This window comes from Myxine glutinosa, chromosome 2, assembly GCF_964187855.1.
Source record: "Myxine glutinosa chromosome 2, kmMyxGlut1.1, whole genome shotgun sequence".
Classification (NCBI taxonomy): Eukaryota; Metazoa; Chordata; class Myxini; order Myxiniformes; family Myxinidae; genus Myxine; species Myxine glutinosa.
The window spans coordinates 75,963,497-75,984,540 of record NC_136262.1 but is presented as its reverse complement, the minus strand read 5'-3'; positions in this window follow the sequence as shown (position 1 = coordinate 75,984,540).

Here is a 21,044-nt window from a genome sequence, read left to right as displayed (position 1 = left end):
TAACAGCTAACTAATTAACTAAGAGCTAACATTAACTAATTGATTAGTTTTTGGTGAAGCTCAGGATATTATTCCGGATCCAGGAATTTTTGGGGGAAATTTTTTTGGGAATTTTTTTTTCTGTTTTACTCATTAAAGCTTTTATTCTTATTCTTAAATGATGTTTTTCTCCTCTAATTCCGAGATATATCAAAATTAATTCTGTAACAGTTAGGGCTTACTTTCTTTTTCATTTATTGTTTTGGGGAGAGGGGATGTTAAACAAAACGTATTATTCCAACTAAACCCACGGCGGGAGTATGCGCTCTACTGAGTGGCGTTCTAGTTTACCTTTGACATTAACTCTTATAGCGTACGGTACCAAATTCAAGGGTCACGTGATCGCTTGAAAAAGTGTGAATACATTTTTTGTTTGAATAACTGCAAAAGGCATCACATACAAGCTGAGGCAGTTTTACGAAAGAGGAAAACTGACATCGCTGTCTGTCGAAGAAAATCTTCCAGGTGGTTGAACCGCATACACCATTGCTCTTTCCAGAACTTTTAGGTTGGATGTTGTTTGCGAGTTTGCGTGTCAGGAAGCATAACACATTCCAACAAACTTCATGAACAGTCTGACCTTCCAACTTCAAGGCTTCCTGGAACTTCTCAGCTCGACCTTCTTGCCAGTAAACAAATGGAAGCATTCTATCATGATTGTATCTCCAGCTGGAACAAATCTGGAGCAAATGTCATAACAGAGATGAAAAAACCCTGTAATTATCATATTTCTTTCTGAACATCAGCATATACGAACCGTTGAGCTACCCGGTCGAGGTTCGATTTGAAACAGGACCATAAACTGTCAGATGAGGGCTTCGCAGGCAAGGTCTACCATGTGTTCAACCTTCATCCCTTATGGACGATTCACCACAACCCCTCTCTCTGTATGATCCAATGATGGAAACTGTTTTGTGGTATGTGGGAACCGAATGCGGGATGGATGACTTATTAGGCCCTTTTACAAAAAAAGACAGTTATTCCAATAGAATTTTGGAAATATTTTTCCATCTTCATCCAAAAATAATGTCCAGCTACCTTCTCATCCATCATGTTGAAACTCTATGTCTATCAGTTCCATAAGCCGTAAGCGTCTCGTTCATTGAAAACACATTCTTTTGAAACTGCGCGAACCACCTGGAGCAGAACCTATCCCTTCTGGCCGCATGATACGCCGATGGAATTTTTTTGACATTGTCTCTTATGGAGTTGACCATCCTTTACTCTATACCTTTCCCATTCGTACATGCAGGATTCTAGCATTAATGCCTCCGACACCAAAAGGTGTATGGAGGTTATGTTTTCATCCCTGTTTGACTGTCCGTTTGTCTGTCTGTCTGTCCATTTGTGAACAAAATATCTCAAAAGGTTGTGGACGGATTCGGACGAAATTTGGCAGAGATGTAACGGATGTGACAAGGATGAAATTATTAGATTTTGGTGAAGATCCGGATTCGGATCCGGCTACTTGAATTTTAAAGTGATTCTTCACCATTGGGAGATAGGGACAAAAACGATACGTAGCAGGATATCTCAAAAGGTTGTGGACGGATTCGGACGAAATTTGGCAGAGATGTAGCAGATGTGACAAGGCCGAAATTATTAGATTTTGGTGAAGATCCGGATTCGGATCCGGCGACTAGAATTTTTAAAGTGATTCTTCACCATTGGGAGATCGGGCCAAAAACGATACGTAGCAGGATATCTCAAAAAGTTGTGGACGGATTTGGACGAAACTTGGTGGAGAGGTTTGGTGTGTGACAAGGACGATTCCATTTGATTTTGGTGAAAATCCGGTTCCGGATCCAGCTAGTAGAATTTCTAAAGTGATTCTTCACCATGGCCAACCAGGCGGAGGTATGCTCTCTACCGAGTGCCGTTCTAGTTCTGCTTTTCTTTTGGTAGTTTTCACATGTTTCGTTGCCAACATCATTTTTGATCTTTATTGTGACTTAAGAGATAATGAAGAACTGGGTTATACTCTTCAGCTTCCAAAATTTTCTGTGAGTTTATTAAAGAGCAACACAGCTTCATGTTTCTGCAGCTGAAGCAAGCTGTGCAGATGCTACACAAACTAAAAACGAAGGACAACAGTTAGGAGAAGGAAAGGAAAATGAAGGAGAAAAAAAATGGCCTGCAGGTATGCACAATAACCTCTGAGCATATCACTTGGAGCAGAGCCTATCTGGTCTGGCCACGTGATATGTTCAAATCTCAGCCCAGCTGCAAACTGTCATCCTTGTGTCATCCCAGGCAGCGTGATTCACCAATGTGTGTATTGTCCCTCTGATGAACGTTAAACTGGGTGTCCCATCTCCCATCTGTAAGCATTAGTTGGTAGATGTTAAATATCCCAGAGTGTCATTTGCGAAGAGTAGGTGAGATATCGCAGGCACCCTGAATAAATTATTGTCCTAATCGGAAAACCTACAATTCCTGTGCTAACCTACAGGGGGCATTGCATCAATGGCAAAGCCGCACACCCCTCAGCCAATGAAGCTAGTCGCAGCCATGTGCTGCATATGAAAGAAGAAGAAGAAGAAACAAAGGAGAATCCAACAGATGTTTTAGTAAAGGCTAATCTCTAGGAAGAACATAAACAGACTCAGTGGAGTAATGTTTACAGCGTCTGCTCTGAATCTGGGTGGTCGGTGGTTCTAAATCCCATCCAAGTCATACCATAAGACTTAAAAAATGGCACGTGCTGCTTCCTTGCTTGACGCTCAGCATTTAAAAGGATAGGAGCATGGACAAACAACGATGGGAAAGAAATGGCAAACCACCCAGTATAACCCTCTTGAATAAACTGCTTCCTCAGCATCAACCCTCTGTAAAGAGGATGGTACATCAAAATGAAATAGTGAAAATATAACAATCATCATGATACTAAAATCCACCATTTGGTGTCTGTGTCTGTCTGATTAATTTTTGACCCCAATACATTCCATCGTTACTTATCCAATCTCATCCAAACTTGACAGGATGATGAAGGATTACACAATGAACGTTGTAGCGCATTCATTGCCCCCCCCCCCAACCCCAAGGGGGTTTTCTCCCCCGAGCGGATTTTCCCCACCATTGCCATCAATGGGGTTGCATGTTGAGGTGTATATTCATGTTAAGTTAGCTTTATCGTGGCGTTTTTCCAAGGCAGCTTCTAATAACAAAACTAACGATAATAGCCGGTGAAGCCGGTGTTGTGAATGAATGCGTACGTATTATGTTGAAAAACCAGATTTTGCTGGATCCTTTGAGAATTCCAAGCTTTGATGCACCAAATCACTCAATGGAGGCCGCCATCTTGCGGATGCGGAAGTATGCATAAAAAATTGAGAAAAAGTTCAATAGGAGTTTGTTTCACCCGTCTTTTTTTGATCTTATGCACCTCTAATTTGTAATTAAAATACTTTAAGACCAACCTCGTTCCCCGGGCCCTGTTTATCTTCAACGAAAATCGTCACCAAACACCGGAACCAATGAGATTCGAGCATTTGAAAAAATATTTCAAAAAAGCTTATTACCGCGTTTCGGAGGCTGAAAACGGCGTCAAATATTGTAAAATTGACGAAGAATTATTTTTTAGAAATCTCTCGGCCGTAGCGGGTAATTTTTCACGGCCGAAAATATCCGAAGTTGAGACAGAATTCACCGAATTAAACAAGAAGGAAATTTTATAAATTTTAATCTCATCCAAAATGCAAATGGTGTCATTTTGAACTAGGTACAGTACCTACTACACCTACCTACTACCAACTGCCTAACCTACTGATGCCATAGTGATGGGTAAAATAGTGGCAAGAGGCTTTGGCTTCGCCGGCTCATTGCGGCTTTGCAGTCGGGTACTAGTAGCATAATATTAATGTTATTACAAAACAATATTAATACCATTAATATCCCACCTACCAAAGGTGTTTTTCCTCCTTGAACAAGCGTCGAGTCAGTGTTTATGAATAGCTTATCATGGCGTTTCCGGGGGAGCAACGGCCCAACGGCCTCTACCAGCAGTAAAAAATATTATAAAGCACAAAGACGTATGATTAGCTTTTTAAACAGTCGCTAATGCTGTTTATAACACTAAATAAAGAAATTTGGAGGAATCCCGACATCCGTGAGGTATGTGTTACTTACAGAATTTATCAAAGATCTACTGTGCTCTATATACCCCACAAGGTTTAGGTTAATAACATGGCCCTTCCTGGCGCGAACATGGCCTTTTTCGTAGCGAACTTTTGAAACTCGCTCCTGCTGTTTAACACGAAACTGAAAGGGAGGAAGCCCGGGTTGTGCTCATTTACCAAGCAGCCAGCTAGCGCTTGCCAAGCCAACCATTCCTTAACGGTTTTGAATGGCATGCTTGCTTGAATGCTTAAACCACATGGCGATCTCTCCACAAGAAACTTGGTAAATGAACACACACCCAATGTTCTTGAGACCCGACCATAGATGTACTGTAATCTATATACCCCAAAGAGGAATGACCCTTCCTGCCGCTCCCGTCGTGAGCGGGTGTATTAGTTATCTAAATTAACTATAGGGTTGCCTTCAGAGGGCGAAATCTACCAGCCATTGTAAGCCTCTATGGTAGTTGAAGGGGGGTAGTGGAGGATTATTTACCACATGGTAGATAATACCATATGGCAGGGGGTTTTTCCCAGGGGAAATTTTTTGGGGAAGAGAAGTCTGGATTATGGGGGGAATCTGCCACGTGACACCTATAATTTGGGGAGAAGGGACTACCTTCCACGCAACACCGGCACCCCCAACCATTTTCCAAACTTCTGCCCAAACCAATACCACCACGCAATGGAGTGCTGACCTGCCCATGGTTAGATCTCAGGCAAAAACGTTCACGGCTTGTCACAAATGCCTCGATGTTCTTTGACGAGTTCGCTAATACCTCGTCCTTGACCTTGACTGTTTTTAGGAGATTGTTCACTTGAATGTTCAGGCAAATCTTGTTAATAAACAAGGAAATGTAAAGTCAGATGAAAAAGGAAATATTTCCTTCTTGCTCAAATTCCTGTTTAAGAGGGTTCCCATCTCAACAGGACTCATGATGTTTGGAACTCAGATTCAAATCACATGTACTATCTCTATTTCTTCATTGCCTACTATTGTCCTTGTAATTCAAGTAAAAGTACACTGATGTACATACACCAATATCTTTGTCCTACATGCATGTGATTTATGTGCCAGATCCTAATATGAAACTTAGACCAACATAAAAAGCAAAACAACAAGCAATTGATATAAAATAACGACAATACCATCCATCCATCCAATGTGTCGTCCTCCTCTTAGGATATTGGCTGCTCCCGAATCCGTCTCAGAGAAAGGGATACTGTTAGAGATGGAGGGGTGTATTGATATACTGCATTGATTTTGTATGTGGTAAATCGACATATCGATTTTCCTTTATAGAGTTCGCTTGGCATGATTGCTGTATAAGAATAAAGATGCATAATTTTCTCTTATGTAGCCGTTTGTCTGGATCTTACTGCTCAGTGAAAAACATCATATCCAAGATGCAACGGAATATATTCATTGTTCTCTGGCAGCTGCTTGATTAGGCCTTTGAAATGGTCTATACTCTATGGGAAACAATTTAGATCCCAATGTGCTGCCTTTAAGAATTGTTAGAGCACAAGGCCGGGCGATGAATTCGCAACGCCACCTTCAGTTGTTGCGTTGTTTCAAAATGGTAATAATTATTTTGAGACCCGCGGATTTGGGTTTCTATGTTCCATCTGCAGGAGATTTCTATCTATAGGTGAGAAAATGAAATAATGGTTTCAGGAACGTTGACAATGAGGTAGGGAGAAAACCATGCTCTTGGTGCTCATCTATGTATATACTGTATACACACACAAGTAATGAAAAAGGTTTTTTCAATATTTAAAAGGATGTAAGGATGATATGCCAAAAATAATGTAAGGGATGGTCACAAGAGATTATCATGTGAAACCATCCCTGCATATTTCTTTGAATATAATGGTTGTTGCCTGTCCATCCCTACGCCCATTTCCATTGATAGTACATGTTGATTGTTTCCATGTATGAATTTAACCAGTGATATCTTAAACAGCTAACACACACAAGCACACACTGGTTTGGGATGATTGTGAACCCAAATCAAGAGAGAGATATATTGTGTAATTTCAAGCACAGGTGCTGTCTTTCCCTCGTGGTCCCCCTGTGCTGTCTTTCCCTCGCGGTCCCCCTGTACTGTCTTTCCCTCGCGGTCCCCCTGTACTGTCTTTCGCTCGCGGTCCCCCTGTACTGTCTTTCGCTCGCGGTCCCCCTGTACTGTCTTTCCCTCACGGCCCCCCTGTACTGTCTTTCCCTCGCGGTCCCCCTGTACTGTCTTTCCCTCGTGGTCCCCCTGTACTGTCTTTCCCTCGCGGTCCCCCTGTACTGTCTTTCACTCGTGGTCCCCCTGTACTGTGTTCCTGGATGTCTTTTTGTTGAATGTGTTTTAATGAATGTTTCCCCCTGTGCTGTCTTTCCCTCGCGGTCCCCCTGTACTGTCTTTCACTCGTGGTCCCCCTGTACTGTGTTCCTGGATGTCTTTTTGTTGAATGTGTTTTAATGAATGTTTCCCCCTGTGCTGTCTTTCCCTCGCGGTTGTCAGCTCTTTCACGAGCCTCGATTCAGTATTTAAAAAAAAACCAAAAAAAAAAAAACTATTATTCAAAGAAAGATGTAGGGATGTTTTCACATGATAATTTATTGTGACTATCCCTACCTTGTTGTCCCCCACACCTCTGACCTTGATGAGCTCTGTCTGTCCGAATGACTGATCATCTGTCCGTGTACTTTTGTGTACACGATATTTCAAAAAACATTGAACATTTAGCTCCCATATTGCAGATTAGTTCGCCGATGTGATTGGCTGAATTATGTCGCCATGGCAACCATCTCGGTAATTTGCCTTGTGTATGCGATATTTCAAAAACTTGTCAAGATTTAGCTTTCATATTACATTATTACAGAGACATATTACTCATACCACCCAAAAGGCTGGGGATCTCATGTATCAGCTCCTTGTTTACATTATTTTTGGCATATCATCCCTACAGCCTACATCCTTGTAAATTTTGAATAAAATGTTTTTTTATGACTGCTGTTTAAATACGTCGTACGGTATTTACATGCTGGAGAGTTTTATTTTGATTGCACAATGAAATAGCTTGTCAATTATGTGTGAAAACACTTTGCCATAAATAGTGTTGCTATTGTATATTATACAAGTAAATTAAAAAAATTATGCTAAATTAAAATGGCAATGTAGGGATGACAAACAACAGTCTAAAAAAGGTCCTAAACAAGAGAGGGATGATGTTGGTTTTGAGAGTAGCTAACGGTATTGTCATCACATAACAATCCCTACATCACTGCCTCATTTACACTTCATCAATTACTGCTTCAAGCTTCTACAAACACTTCACTGGTTACCACAGTACTTGATTACTCTTGTAGTGTAGCCACATAATGAGACTACAAATTAGCAGCCCAAGTACAATGTTATAATATCAGTACATGATCATCAACTTCTTACAAACTGCATGGACATCTCTAATAACAGTATGCTATAATGATCTCCATTTGTGATTGGTTACTCTAAGTTGATAAAAAAGAAAAGTAGGAAAGAAAACTGAAGCTGCAAAAAGTCCCTGAAATTATACAGGAGCTTCTTATACTTATGCAGAAATGAAATATAGGAGCTTCTAATAGTTTTAGCTCGGCCTAGCCCGAGACAATAGTCTGGAGGCAGTGATGTAGGGATTGTTATGTGATGTTAGTGATGTCGGGATGTTGATGGCAATACTCTTAGCTACTCTCAAAACCAACATCATCCCTCTCTTGTTTAGGACCTTTTTTAGACTGTACTTTGTCATCCCTACATTGCCTTTTTAATTTAGCATAATTTTTTTTATTCACTTGTTTCTGTAATTTTTTGCAATGTGGAATAACACAATGGTACGGTACTCAGAGGATACCCAATCTTGGAGCAAAAGTGCCAAGATATCTTAGTCAGCAAAGTCAAACACTGCATATGTGTTCCTATATTGTCTTACGTAACCCTGACTGTATCTTGCAGCTCTGTCTTATTGCTCATTTCTCAAAGAGTAATGTCTTCATCCAGCCTCATGCCACACAAGGACCTGCACTTAGAAATGCCAAAAAGCTGGTGTGGTTTGAAGGTTTCCCTCTAACCAATAGGTTGGGGACAGAGGGGAGGGGCGGAGCCTCTTGAGGAATTTGTGCATGGCCGCACGTGAGTCACGCTCATGGTTTTTACTGTTTTGTTCACTTGGTGTCAATAAAACTTATTATACATTGAAACTGCAAGTGTCCTCAATAAACTACTCCGAGAGTACGAAGAGGTACTCCAACTTTTGTTTTGTATCAGTGGGTGGGGCCGACATTTTTTTTTTTATCCGCGTCATCCCTACGTTAGGTAGAGTATGTAGAGTCGACAGTACCAGCACACTCTCTAATAATAGTATTGTAAAATTAACTTCAATGAAGAACTTTATCAAGACAAGATACAAGTATTTATCTGTAGTATCCAAATCCTGGTTCTGAGAAATCAGAAGACCTCGGTAATACTTGAGTAGATTCTCGCCAGACAAAAATACAGTGAGTCAATAAATCATCAGAAAGACGTGAGTCAAGCACACTGTACACGTGACATGCTTTCTTATCTGTGCATGCGCATAGCAAGGTGCAGGGTTGATCCTTGATCGAGTAGGCGTGGGGAAGGGCGTGGCCTTGCCAAACTACGATGGCGTCGGTTGAGTACGAGAGAACACACTCTCAGAGAGTATCTGTAAATATTTAACTGGAGAAATAAACTGGAGAAACAAATTATAACAAAGGATTCTGCACCAAGTAAAACTCCAGGTCATTGCCATTGAGAGAGGCCCAGCTGAGAAATACACCGTCTGAATAATTATTGTAATATTTCAGTAGATGATGTTCTACTACTGATTTACAAATGTTGCAGTACAAACTTTATAGACCTGCTCACCAGTGGTGTACTGAGGGTGTCTGGCATAATTTTTTTTCTTTAAATATCAATTTTCCCTTTCCACCCCTCCCTCTCCCCCCCCCCCACCCCCCCACACACTCTCCCCTCTCTCCCGCACCCCCTGCTTCCACGTTCCTCTCCCAAATCCCCAATCCCAGTAGCCATAGGTAAGAGGGCATAGGCATAAAAAAAACTAGGATCTTCATATTTAAACATTAATTAATTGACCATTGACCACTCCAGGCGATGCAGTATGCCAAAACAAAGATGAAAGGATCACTAAATGCCAGTTTAAAACTTATTAACTAGGGGGCCCGTTGGTCCATTGGACCAAATTTTAATTGGGGACTTTTGGATCTTCGGGAACGTTTGGGTCTTTGGTGACTTTTGGGTGTTTGGGAACTTTTGAGTCATCAGGGTCATCTGGGTATTTTTGGTCCTCTGGGACTTTTGGATCATCCTGGTTTTTTATGTACGTTTAGTTCATCGGGACTTTTTGGTTAGCTGGGTCTTTTTGGGGGCTTTTGGATCTTTGGGAACTTTTCGCTCTTCGGGAACTTTTGGGTCATCATGGTATTTTGGGTCATCAACGACTTTTGGGTCCTTGGGGACTTTTGGGAACTTGTGGACTTTTGGGTGATCTGGATTTTTTGGGTCATCAAGGACATTTGGGTCATCTGGGTGTTTTGGGTCAAGTATTTTGGGTCCTTGGGGACTTTGGGTCATGTGGGTCTTTTGGGTCATCAATAACTTTTGGGTCCTTGGGGACTTTTGGTTGATTTGGGTCCTTGTGGACTTTTGGGTAATCAAGGACTTTTTGGTTCCTTGGGGACTTTTTGGTCCTCGTGGCCTTTGGGGTGATCTGGGTATTTTGGGTCATCAAGGTCATCTGGGTCATCTGTGTTAAAGGGTCTTCCAAGGTCTAAGCCTTAGACTTCTAACCCCTTAGACTCGAAGGGGTCTCAGCAGTCTAAAGGGTTAAAAGGTATATTTGAATAGTACTTAATTAATTGACATCAAAAAGTATGACACACATACACACACCTCCATTGAGAGTCGATTCAATTCCCGTGGAGTCCTTGTTCAGGCTATTTATACTGTGGTGCTGCGCACACACGACTCGATTGCCAGAGAGGGAGGCCACAACGCGTTGGTACAACAAGAGTCTTTATTCAGAGCTCGCACTTCAGCACTGGGCGGGCTCGAGCTTAGAGCCCGCATATATGTCCCGAGGCCATGCCTTCCCCCCGGGCGTGGCCGATCGGTCGAAAGGCGGGGCATGCATTTTAATTCCCCGCCTGGACGCTCGCGCCACGCACTGGTGCGCGGAATTATTGCCCCTTGTGCTCGCCACACGCGCCCCCCCAGAATTCCCACGCACCTGAAGGGTGAGCTTGAGGGGAAGCCGGATGACCCGGCCAAAACACTCCCTGGCGATACGTGCAGGGCTGGGGGGTAGCGGGACGGCGGGGCTGGGGGGTGCCGGGGGTCTGACCGCCGGGGGGCGGCCTCGACGCGGAGGCAGAGCTGCTTGCGGGGGGTGGTCCAGATCGAGGTGGGCCGGCTTGAGGCGTTCCACTGAGATACGATCCGGGGCACCGCCGATGTCGACGGTGAAATATTTGTCCCCGGTCTCCAGCACGCGGAAGGGCCCATCGTATGGGGGCCGTAGCGGTGCCCGGTGGGCGTCGTGCCGGACGAAGACGTACTCCGCCGTGTGAAGCTCCGGGGCGACGTGGGAGGATGGGCAACCGTGGTGAGCCGTCGGCACCGGGGCGAACTTCCGGGCGGTCTCCTGCAGGGTGGAGCGCTGTTGCGCCGCGGACCAAGGAGCCGTGGAGTCGGGGATAAATTTGCCCGGTACCCGCAGTGGTTACCCGAAGACCAGCTCCGCCGAGGACGCACGCAGGTCATCCTTGGGCGCCGTCCTGAGGCCCAGCAGGACCCAGGGGAGCCTGTCGTCCCAGCTGCCGTCGCGGAGGCTGGCCCGGAGCGCGGCCTTCATCGAGCGATGAAAGCGCTCGCACAGGCCATTGGCCTGGGGGTGGTAGGCCGTGTTGCGGTGCAGTTGGACGCCGAGCCCTTGCGCCACCGCGCCCCAGAGCTCCGAGGTGAACTGGGGGCCGCGGTCGGACGAGATGTTTGAGGGGGCACCGAACCTGGCAACCCAAGTGGCGATGAAGGCTTGCGCCACATCAGCCGCAGATGTCGCCGCCAATGGCACGGCCTCCGGCCACCGTGTGGTGCAGTCCACCATGGTGAGGAGGTGGGTGAACCCCCGCGAGGGGGGCAGAGGTCCCATCAAGTCGACGTGGACATGGTCGAACCGAAGCTCAGGCACCGTAAACGGGGCCAATGGGGCCAACGGGGCCTGGGTGTGGCGGTGGACCTTTGTGCGCTGGCACGCGAGGCACGTCCTGGCCCAGTCGCGGACGTCCTTCCTGAGGCCATGCCAGACGAACTTCGACGCGACGAGCTTCTGGGAGGCCTTCGTGCACGGGTGGGACAGGCCGTGGATGGCGTCGAAAACCGTGCGCTGCCAGCCAGCGGGCACGATGGGGCGAGGCCGTCCAAGGGAGACGTCGCACAGGAGGGCTGCGCCCGCGACGTCGAACGGCACCTCGGTGACGCCGAGGCCCATGACGGCGATCCGCAAGGCCTGGACGCCGGGGTCGGCGGTCTGGTCCTCCGCCATCCGGGCATAGTCGATCCCGAGGTGGACCGCGTGCGCGACGGACCGGGAAAGGCAATCCGCCACTGGGTTGTCTTTACCCGCGACGTGACGGATGTCCGTCGTGTACTCGGACACGGCAGAGAGGTGACGCTGCTGCCGTGCCGACCATGGCTCAGCGACCTTGGCCATCGCGAACACAAGGGGCTTGTGGTCGACGAAAGCCGTGAACGGGCGGCCCTCGAGCAGATGGCAGAAGTGTCGGACCGCCAGGTGGAGCCCGAGCAGCTCGCGGTCGAAGGTGCTATAGCGGCATTCGTGCAGGCGAAGCTGCCGGCTAAAAAATGCCAGCGGCTGTCAAGCACCACTCACCCACTGCTCGTGCACCGCGCCCACCGCGTAGTCCGACGCGTCGGTGGTGAGGGCGATTGGTGCATCGGGCGCCGGGTGCGCCAGCATGGTGGCGTTGGCCAGGGCCAGCTTTGTGCCCGCAAACGCCGTGGCCATCGGCTCCGACCAGGCGATGTCACCTTTGCCTGGCTTGCCCCGGAGGGCCTCATGCAGGAGGCGGAGGAGCTGGGCGACATGGGGCACGAAGCGGTGGTAAAAATTTACCATGCCCAGGAACTCCTGGAGCCCCTTGATTGTGCGGGGGCACGGGAAATCCCTGACCGCCTCCACCTTGGCCGGTAAAGGGATGGCCCCGTGCCTGGTGATGTGGTGCCCCAAGAAGTCGATGGCGGCACCCCCGAAATGGCACTTTGCGGGGTTGATGATCAGGCCATGCTGGCCCAGGCGTTCGAAAAGCGTGCGGAGGTGGAGCAGGTGCTCCTCCCGGGACGCGCTCGCGACTAGGATGTCGTCCAGGTAGACATAGATGAAAGGTAAGTCACACAAGACGCTGTCCATGGACCGTTGGAACGCCTGGGCCACATTCTTTAACCCAAAAGGCATTCGCAGGAACTCAAAGAGGCCGAAAGGGGTGATGACGGCCGTCTTTGGGACATCGTCCGGTTGGACGGGGACCTGGTGGTAGCCCCGGATGAGGTCCACCTTGGAGAACACGGTCGTGTTCGCCAACCGGGCGGAAAAGTCCTGGATATGCGGGACCAGGTAGCGGTCGGGGGTGGTGGCTGCATTGACCCGGCGGTAGTCACCGCACGGCCGCCATCCTCCGCCGGGCTTCGGCACAATGTGCAGAGGAGAAGCCCAAGCGCTGTTGGAGCGCTGTACAATCCCCAGCCGTTCCAGCGTGGCGAACGCCGCTTTCGCCACGGCGAGCTTCGTGGGGTCGAGTCGGCGTGCCCGGGCGTAGACCGGCGGCCCGGCCGTGGGGATATGGTGCTCCACCCCATGTTTGACGGCCACCGCTGAGAAGGTGGGCCGCATGAGGGCCGGGAAACTGGCGAGGAGGCGGGTAAACTCGTCCGCTGCCGGAAGCGTGCAGACTAACCTCGCCGGGAGGGAACCTTTCAGCAAGCCTCTCGGTCAGCCGCTCAGCGAGCTGCTCAACGAGCCGCTCAGCAAACAAGCGAGCGAGCTGAAGGTTTCGGCCTGGACGAGACGTCTGCGCTTAACGTCGACCAACAGCCCATGCGCACATAGGAAGTCCGCGCCGAGCAGCGCCATTGGCACGCTGGCGGTAACGAACGACCATTGAAAGCACTGCCCTCCGAACCGCAGTGAGAGGCAACGCTTCCCGAATGTGCGGATGGGTGTACCGTTGGTGGCAAGCAAAGCGGGGCCCCGGCCCGTGGTTTGCTTGTCGGACGTGGAGGCAGGGAGGATGCTTACCTGCGCTCCTGTGTCGCAAAGAAAACGGCGCCCGGACAAGGTGTCCGTGATGAACAGGAGGCTGCCGGAATGGCCGATGCTCAGGGCCGCAAGTGAGCGCCGGCCAGGTCGTTTCCCGACCCGTCAAAAGAACACGGCGGGCGGCATGTTTTAGCCTTGCGGCCGAACCTGGCATGGTAGTAGCACCAGGTTTGCGGCGGTGGCGGCCGCGTCGGCCGTGCTGGCGGCGGTGGTGATGGCGGCGGCGGTAGTGGGTGGGGCGCAGCAGCGGCCACGAGGGAAGCCGGGGGCGCTGGAGCCTCCGCACCGGGAGCCACTACGGCAGCACCATCAACCGACCACATGTCGCATGCCGTGAAAAACTTGTCGGCCTCTCCGGCCAGGGCGCGGGGTTCCGTGATGTTGGAACCGGCCAGCGCGAGGCGCACCTGTATCGGTAGCTGGCGGTGGAAAAGTGCACAGAACAAGAAATCTGGGCGCTGGTCCCCAAGCAGAGACAGCATGAAATCCATCCGGACAGAGGGTCGTGTGTCGCCGAGGGTGGGAAGGTCCAGGAGGCGGTCGGCACGTTCGATCTCTGTGAGCCTGAATGTGGCGAGGAGGAGACGTTTGAGCGCCTTGTACTTGTGGTCGCCCGGCGGGCGCCAAAGGATGGCCCCCACTCGGGCGGCAGTGCCGGGCCCGAGGGCGGCGACCACGTGGTAGTACCGGGTCTCATCTGCCGTGATGCCTCGGAGCTGAAATTGAGCTTTGGCCTGCACAAACCAAACGTCGGGGTCACCAGTGTGGTGCTGCACACACACGACTCGATTGACAGAGAGGTAGGCCACAACGCGTTGGTACAACAAGAGTATTTATTCAGAGCTCGCACTTCAGCACTGGGCGGGCTCGAGCTCAGAGCCCGCATATATGTCCCGAGGCCACGCCTTGCCCCCGGGCATGGCCGATCGGTCGAAAGGCGGGGCATGCATTTTAGTTCCCCGCCTGGACGCTCGCGCCACCCACTGGTGCGCGGAATTATTGCCCCTTGTGCCCGCCACAATACAACGCCATTTCATGATGTGCCGATGTAACGAATCTGGCACCGAAAAACAGTGACTCGAGATGGTTGGCAAGGTTCAGGGTTGAGCGAGGAGGGAAACTAGGATCTTTATATTTAAATATCACTTAATTGACCACTGCAGTCGTGCAGGATGCATCAAAACAAAGATGAAACTGTTATAATGATGCACTGACGTAGCGAATCTGGCGCCGAGAAACCGTCACTCGAGAAGTTTTATTGATCACGTGGTTTTCTTTTACCTTGACTTGCGACTGGAGGGATCGTGATCACGTGTCCATGTGCGGTGTATAGCACTCGAACCTCGCTATTATTTTATTATGTAACAATGAAAAACGAGGCATTTCCCGAGACATTATATTTCTGCTGATATTATTTTATGCCACGTAACATTATCTCGCATAACGCCGACACGGAGGCGAATGTCTAGCGGCTCCGCCCCCATAAAGCTGATGGACAGTCATAGCCACGCCGATCTCAGTCCTATTCTTTAACATAGGAATGTCCTTTTCCGGACTTTTCATGAAATCCTTTCAAGCGAAGATAATTACTAGTACCGACTGCAAAGCCGCAATGAGCCGGCGAAGCCAAAACCACTTGCCACTATTTTACCCATCACCATGGCATCAGTAGGTTAGGTAGTTGGTAGTAGGTAGGTAGGTAGTTGGTAGTAGGTAGGTAGTTGGTAGTTGGTAGGTGTAGTAGGTACCGTACCTGGTAAGACTTGGTAAAAGAGAAGAGCAGACAGTCCTCCCCAATGGCAATACCTGCATACAATAAATGTCACAAGAAGCTTAAGGAAGTAACTATACGATGTGCTAGCTAAAGGCCTATTTTTAACTGGGCTTAACATACGTTTTCACAGTAAGTGTGTAGTCTTCTAACTTCAGTCGCTGTCAGGCGCCAGGGCTGGTTCTCTGACTCTCCGGGCATGGCGGCTTCCTCCACCAGAAGATGTTAGCTTGCAGTGATTAATTCGGTGAATTCCGTCTCAACTTCGGATATTTCCGGCCGTGAAAAACTATCCGTATTTCTAAACTAAATATGTAAACCGCTTATACCGTATTTCTGGCCGTGAAAAACTATCCCATACGGCCGCGAGATTTCTAAAAAACAATTCTTCGTCAATGTTAGAATATTTGACGCCGTTTTCACCGTCCGAAACGCGTAATAAGCTTTAAAGAATTTTTTTTTCCAAATGCTCGAATCTCATTGGTTCTGGTGTTTGATGACGATTTTCGTTGAAGATAACGAGGTTGGTCTTAACGTATTTTAATTACTAATTAGAGGTTTCATTAGATTGTGAATCAAAGAACGACGGGTGAAACAAACTCCTATTGAACTTTTTCGCAATTGTTTTATGCAAACTTCCGCATCCGGTCGATGGCGCCCATCATTGAGCGCTTTCATTTTAGAAATATTTTTGCAAATGCTCGACTCTCATTGGGTCCGGTGTTTGGTGACGCGTTTTGTTGAAGATAACCAGGCCCGTGCGGGCCGATGTTGGTCTTAAATTATTTTATTAATACATCGGAGGTGCATAAGATTGTGAATCAAACGACGACGGGTGAAAGAAACTCCTAATGAACGTTTTAAATTTGTTATGCATACTTCCGCCTCCGCAAGATGGCTGCGCCCAATGCGCTTCGGATTCTCGAGCCAAGGCATAATCAGGTTTTCAACATAATACGTACTCGTTTATTGACAACACCGGCTCCGCCGGCTATAATACCAAAGGATGTTGCAGGAAGTAAAACAATATCGAATGGTAGAAGATTCATTGCCATTGACAGAGGCAGCTCGGAAATATGCCGTCTGAAGATTATTATTATTATTATTATTATTATTATTATTATTATTATTATTATTATGAACAAGAAGATGAAATCCCGGGTTTGAGAGATCCCGTTTTTTCACTTTTGCCTTGGTCTGGAGAACTGAAAAGTGATCCCTACCTCGACAATCAACTGATCAGACCAGGTAGGCTCTCATATGTAGCATAAGCAAGTTATTATAGAAGATAATCCAACTTTAGTTTTGCATACAGCAGATGGGAGCGACTTTTTTTTCTGCGCCATCCCTACATAGAGAGTACTACTGTACTCTCTGATACTGTATGTGGAAGGAGATGGACAGGTGGAAAGGAAGAGGGGGGGCAAGTGGAGAAGGAGCGGTGAGCATGCACCCAGGGTAGGGTATAGGTCCAGCAGATCAGCCTGGGAAGCTGATTGATCAAATTAATCAAGGGGCGTACTGGCTCTGCCAGGCAGGCAGCAGTTCAGACGCGAGGTTCAGCTTGGTAGTTGAAAGTGGAATCAATTGGAGGAGGGGTCAAGGTGGTAGATATGATGCAGAGAAGAAGGTTGGAAGTGTTGTGTGTGCAGGAGACCAAATGGAAAGGAAACAGGGAGAGGAGGTTGGTCGGAGGATACAAGCTGTTGCACATGGGTGGGGATGGAAGAAGTAATGGCGTGGGGATAATAGTATCGAAAGAGATCAGCAAACAGGGCACGGACAGAGTAGAACGATGGGAGGGTCAGATAGTTATGGCATGGGTGGTGATACAGATGCAAATAGTGTGTGTTATATGTTATGAGTTATATGTTATAATGTTATTTACAGGCTACAAACGGGAAGGATTAGGGCAGAGAAAAAGCAATTCAGGGACGCACTGGAGACGATGATGGGAATGGTTGAGATGGTGGTAATGCTGTGCATTGCGCAGAACTTTAACGTGCATGTGGGAGTAGCGGAGCTGGGTGAAGAGGAATGTGTTGGTAAGTTTGGTTGGAGAATGGGGAATAGAGAGTGTCAAGAACTGGTGGAGTTGGTAGCAAGGAATTGGATGGCCATGGCTGGTTCATTCTTTCAAAAGTGGGAAAGCCACAGGATTACCTATAGGAGTGGACAGCATTTGATGGTGGTATGGAAGAAACAGCTGTTGAGGGTTATGGATAGTAAGGCAGTGGCAGGGGAGCATGTCACCACCCAGCACAAGTCTGTGGTGTTTGTGGTGAGGATGAAGAAAAGTAGGGAGGTTAGGAGCAGGGGTTGGAACGTTATTAGGTGGTGGGAGCGTTGGGGAAATGTCGCCAAAGAGTACAAAGCGAGGGTGAGGGCCAGGTATGAGCAACTTAGTGAAGAAGAGGAAGGTTTGGAGGAGTGGAAGAAGTACGGAGAGGCATTTAGGCGAATTGCAGAAATGTTGTATGGAAGGACATCAGGACAGGGTGCATAGTCAAGGGATGGAAACCAGGTATGGTGGACAGAGGAAGTAGCGAAGGCAGTTGGTAAAAAAGACGGTGACATTGACAGAGCGCCAACAACAGAAGCTGCAGGTTTGCAAGAACAACTGGGTCAGGAGGATTGCGGGAGTGCTGAGGGTGGATAGAAGGAGGATGGATGAACTGAGAGAGGTTGGTGTGCAAATGAGCTTGATGTGGAGATTGGTGAAATGCCGGCTGAGATGGGCTCAACATGGAGTGGATGGGGGAAGAGAGAATGGCAAAGAGGGCGGATAGGTTGAGGGAACAAGGTATGAGGAAAAGAGGGACATCGCAATTGAGATGGGAGGATTGTGTGAAGAGGGATATCAGTAAGGTGATGGGTGGTTGGAGATTGGAGAGATTGGCTGATGACAGAAGAGAGTGGGGAAGTATCATGGTCAAGGCAGAGCAGGAGCTTGGTGCCATTGGACCTCATCCCTTATTAAGAGAAGAGGAGGAGAAGAAGAGTTTTATTTTGATTGCACAACAACATAGCTCGTCGATTATGTGTGAAAACTATTTGCATTAAATAGTGCTGCTATTATATAATGAGCAACAATAATGGCATACATGTTATTATTGCTGCCAATTATATAATAGTATTACATTATGTACATGTAGAGCAGTATGGAGCTGCGGTTGTGCAAGTCCATGCCAGCCGTACACAGGAAGTCTACCACAATAATCACATTTAGTGCCATATAGGATTATAACACTTAGTTTACAAACTGGCTGGCTCTATTATGTCTTTTGGTTTATTATAATACTTGATAAATCGGAAGCAGTTATTACGAAGGTTATTAAACTTTATGGAGTGCACTGTACATATAATATTATACCATTAACCACACCCATTCTGGTGTGATAAAAAAGATTAAATCACAAACTGTTCAAACACGTGGAACATGTCTTTCAATCCTGATAAATCTCACACTCTTACAATGTCACTCCGAAAGGACCGACTGGAAAACCCTCCCATCTACTTTCACAACAATCCTCTCCAAGAAGTTCTGTCCCTCAAGCTTTTGGGTCTCACTATCTGCCATGATCTTTCCTGGGAAAACCACATTTCCAATCTGGCCTCCAAAGCCAGTCGCGGACTGGGCAACCTCCGTCGTGTGAAGTTCTTTCTGGGCACTTCTGAGCTCATCGCCACATAGAAAGCTTTCATCACACCTTTCATTCTGGCTCACACCTAGCTCGGCTTCACGCTGTTGAATCCAAGGCTTTTAGAACTATTGGAATCTCCCGCGATGAAGCTGATTCTGAGGGGCTTTCAATCGCAGGCAGGTTGGTGGGCTTTCTGTCTTCTACCGACACCAGCATTAGCCTAGCTCTCCGAGATCTGTCTGTACTCTGTACCCCAAATATTCCTACAGGTCGCACAAGATCTGCCAGCAATCCTCTTCTGGTGAAACTGCCAAAATCAAGACTCTCTATTCACCTTCACTCTTTCATTCCTCTTTTTTTTCCCCACATCTGGAACAAACTCCCACACTCTCTTCAACCCCACTCCTCCCTCCAACCCCACTCCTCCCTCCAGGTCTTGAAAACAGCAGTTCACCACCATTTCATATATACCCCATCCAAAACTTTGACCTTTTGTAACCAGGTTAATCCACTGCAACCCCACCTCCTTCAATTCCCTGTTTTCTTTCCTGAAATCTCCTGTAGTGTCCATCTTGTTTGTCCTATGTACCCCACCCCATCCCTCTCTCTTCCACAGATGTTCCTACTTTTGTTGTGCTTCCCTCTCTCTCGTCTCCCGCTGCCTTTTTTCACCCGGTTTGATGTGTTAGCTCTCATACGAGCCGAGACTAAGTATGGTATACAAAAAAAAACCTTTATAACTAAGGACTTCCCCGGTCGATGAATAGTACATGGTGGGCCAGTCACCTAGCCTCCATGATCTCCCAGTGTGACGCACTCAGACTTATTCTTGTGGGCGTATGTTAAGGATTGATTTCCAAAACTCTGTTGCTGACATTGACACACTCTGTCCAAGGATAACCAATTGCATTAGTGGTGTGATGAGGGAAATGTTGGCAAACACGTGGATTGAAGTGGATTATCGCTTAGGTGTGCTCCATGCCACTGAAGGTGCACATGTTGCGGTGTACTGAAGAACACAAGAAACATTATGAACTATGTGACAAAATGCAAAAAAACCTCAAACCATCTCTTTTGGTTTGGTTGCAATAAAAAAATTTTTAAACGGGAAAAAGACTTTCTGGACAGCCTGTACTTCGTTCCTAACTCAAAAATTATCTTCATATAATCCATGGTGAATTTATCCAAACAAATTATTTGAATAAATCAATAAGTTGTTAAACTAATTTTACTCTCTTCCTTTTATTTAAGCGTCAGGTGCGTACAACAGCTCAAAACATTCCTGTTGAACCTCCCATTGTTGAGCTCTTTCAACCAGCACAGGAACTCAAGGTTTCCTTTTTTCCTGTTGTGATATTTTGACCACGGGCTATATGTCCGTTTTTCTATGAAGACAGATTCCCAAGCCTTCAATAATCCATTTTTTAAGTGGTGTAGACCAAGTGGCAACTTTTTGAAATATCGTGTTAATATATCGTTTTTGGATATACTGTATCTCTCGTTGATAAAGAATCACTTTAAAAAAAAAATTCTCGTATCTGGATCCAGATCTTCACCAACATCGAATAGCTATATCCTTGTCAAACACTCAACCTGTCCACCAAGTTTTGTCTGAATCAGCCTCCAACTTTTTGAGATATCCTGCTCACAGACAAACAGACAGACAGATAAACAGACAGACAGGGGTAAAAACGTAAATTCCGTCCACCTTTGGTGGTGGAGGTTATGAATGAACAGGAAATATGTCATACCTCCACCTCCCCCAACCTTCGACTTTCCTCTGCCCCCCCTCAAACAAACTCTCACTGTGCCTCATTCCATCACCATCAAACCTTTCATCCTCCTCATCCTTCCCTTTCTTGTAACTCTTCTGTAATCTCTGACACACTATCAACTGCTCTTCCTACATCCCCCTCTCACCCTTCATCTGACCCTACCCCTCCCCTCCCCTGTCCTGCACCCGATGCTCCCCCTCTCTCCTCACTAATGGTATGGACCTCAAACATCCGGGGCCTTCGCTCAAACCTGATTGATCTCTCCATTCAGGTTGCTTCTGAAAATCCAGACTTG